Raw genomic sequence first — 3176 nt, 5'->3', positions numbered from 1 at the left:
AACATAGTGACTAAATGAACTTCCCACTTTATTTGAAACTTAATTAGCCATTCTACATTTTGTGTAGCTTTCAAATTTCAGCGGTTGATTTTGAAATTTTCAGATTGTAAGGGTGGAGAAGGAGAGGTACCTAAACGGCATCAATGTGAGTTCATTACCTGCTCTTTTACATCAGTTCCGTTTTCATTTTTTTTTGGGACCATGAGTCTATGACTATGTTATCGTGTAACATTCAAAGGGTAACATTCAGTTTTATCAATAGTAGGACTACCTTCTCCTTTTTGTTTGTCATTCTAACTTTTGCATCTCTACAAGGGAAATATAGTCAATACAAGAGAACGGAGTGACTAAATGAACTTCCCTCTTTATTTGAAACTTAATTAGCCATTCTACATTTCGTCTAGCTTTCAAGTTTCAAATGGTTGATTTTTAAATTTTCAGATTGCAAGGGTGGAGAAGGAGAGGTACCTAAATGGCATCAATGTGAGTTCATTACCTGCTCTTTTAAATCTAGCATCAGTTCCATTTTCATTTTTTTTGGACTATGAGCCTATGACTGTTATCAGGTAACATTCAGCTATAAGGCCATTCTACACAATGCCTTGCTACGATGACCCTAACTATAGCAATTCCTTTGATGTCTTTATAAGAGGCAAGTGCAAATTGTTTTGCAGTTTAAGTTTCGTTCTTGTTTTGGCTCCATCTCTTCATTTGGTCTATTTTTATTCAATTTTTTCCCCTTTACTAGCAAGTTATATATTCTAGGGCAAGTATTGTTGTGCATGACGAATAATTGCCCTATCTTTTTTTTTTTTTTTTTTTGTGTTCTGTAAAAAATTTTATACAAGGCACAACTAACTAGTCGCATTATGTATTTTTATTTTTATTTTCTGCTGCTTTTATATTATCTTTCAGTTATAAACTCCATTATCCCCATCTTTTACTTCTTTACATGTTAGCACTCTTATAATTGTACAAAATATAATTTTGAAAATGCAATTTTTTTCGTAACACAGTGCACCTCACATGCATAAGTTGCCTATTGTCTCATGCTTTGAGGCTCTTTGCCAAGGCCCCTTGTTATCTTGGTTCGCCCAATGCCTTCTGAGTTAAGATTAAGATACAAGTCACGAGAATTATTAGAGTTGAACATTGTTAGCTTGATTGTTGCAAACTTGGGGAAAATGAATCTGCCGTTAGTTGTGAAGAACTAATATGTTCTATGTTTGTAGATAGCTTTGATTTTGGCATTACAACATGTTGCTAGGTAACTGACTCAGCTGATAGGTGACCTAGAAATGGTGCTAGGTAACTGGCCAAGCTGATTTCATATACTCCTCACACTCAATTATATGTTGGTTCTTTGGTATTGTATACATTTCAGATCAAAGATAGATTGCTAACGTCTGGCATGTTGATTGCAGCTATTTTTTGAGAAGGTAATTTCTTATTTCCATTCATGGTATGGTTATTTATCTTGTTATAGATTTATATTCTTACTAATTGTCCTATTTATTAACTATAGATTATGGCGGAATCAACCATGTCAAATGGCGATATTTATGAGATCAAAGAAGAGTGGGCTACCAAATGTTTAGAGAACTTGTAGATTAGTTTATGAACTAAGGCGTGTATGTTATTCATACACTTGGATGTATCTTTGGTAATACTGATGTAAGTTTGTTAAACTTGTATTGCTAGGAATACTATAAATGTGGTTACATTTCTATCGCCACGTCTTATTTTGTTCATATAATATTTAGAATTATCAAATTTATGGGTAGGTGAGGCCAAAATTTCCGTAGATAATTTTTATTTCAAAAAAAAAATATATATAAAATGATTATGGCGGTTCCTTTAGAAACGACGTCAAAAGATTAAATATTTTGCCCTGCATTCGAAAATAATTTCGCCTTTAATGGCGGTTCTTTACCAAACAACCGACGTTAATAATTACCTTTAGTGGCGATTTTGTAACAACAACCGACGTTATACTAACCTTTCGCAACGGTTCTGAATCTACAACCGTCGTTATAGAGAACGTGTAGTGGTGTAATGATATTATTGAAATACCATTAGTGGCGGTTTTCAAACAATAACCGCCACAATAGATGAGTTATAGTGGCGGTTTTTGTCTAACAACCGTTGTTTTATATAAGTCTATAATGGCGGTTTTGTTCAATAACCGCCACTGTAGGTGAGCTATAGTGGCGGTTGTACAACCGCCGTAAAAGTATATACGACCCCGTGATATACGACGGACCCAAAACCTTTAAAAACCGCCACAAAAGGTCATTTATGACCGCCACCTAAAGGTTTTTTCTACTAGTGTCTCAAGACTAGTCTTGCTCCAAAATTTAAGAGGCAAACCACATAAGCGAACCCAGATAGGAACATACTTGACTCTCTCTTTCACTAAACTACAAGATTCAGTCCACGGTTTGACAACTAAGGGTTTGTTGTCAAACATGGGAAAACCCTGTTGTAATACCAAACTTTGACACTCTTTAGTGGGAAATCGCACCAAAAACACCCCATTAGGAAGGAAAGAAATTTTATCAAATTTGTAAACCCCCCATAATTTGTGAACAAAGCCAGAAAGCAGCTCCCAGGGAGGATTACTACCAAGAACATAACATACCACCACTGTATCCGAGTATTCAATCTCAGAATTAACATCTTCACAAGTAAGTTGCAATAAAGGTCGAGATGAAGCAGCAGTAGGACTCTTAGCTCTAGGAGAAGCAGCACGCTTACCTTTCACCTGTGTCCACTCCTCAGCCGCATCATCATCTTCCTGCTCCGGCTCTGAAATATGTGGGTCGTCAATAATTTCATACATATCCAGTACCGGTATGCCAACAATTTCACTCAATTCCTTGGTTTTTTGAGCATCCGCCGTTTGAGGAACACCAGGACTTGCAGCTAATTGCGACACCATATCAACACTCTGAGAAGATTCCGGTCTATCCATGTCTAAATTGAGATCAGAAAAACGCGAAAAGGAAAGTCTTAATTTTGCTTTAGATCGTGATTTAGGTTTTGGTTGAGATTTTTTTGTGATTTTCCTTGCCATTGTGCAATTCAAAATCGCAGAAACCCTAGAGAGAAGTCAGAGGGAAATCTCTCTAGAAATCTCATATTCTTTTTTTACCGTATACGTATCACCGTAATTG

This window comes from Silene latifolia, chromosome 2 (assembly GCF_048544455.1).
Source record: "Silene latifolia isolate original U9 population chromosome 2, ASM4854445v1, whole genome shotgun sequence".
Lineage (NCBI taxonomy): Eukaryota > Viridiplantae > Streptophyta > Magnoliopsida > Caryophyllales > Caryophyllaceae > Silene > Silene latifolia.
This window is presented reverse-complemented; position numbering follows the sequence as displayed.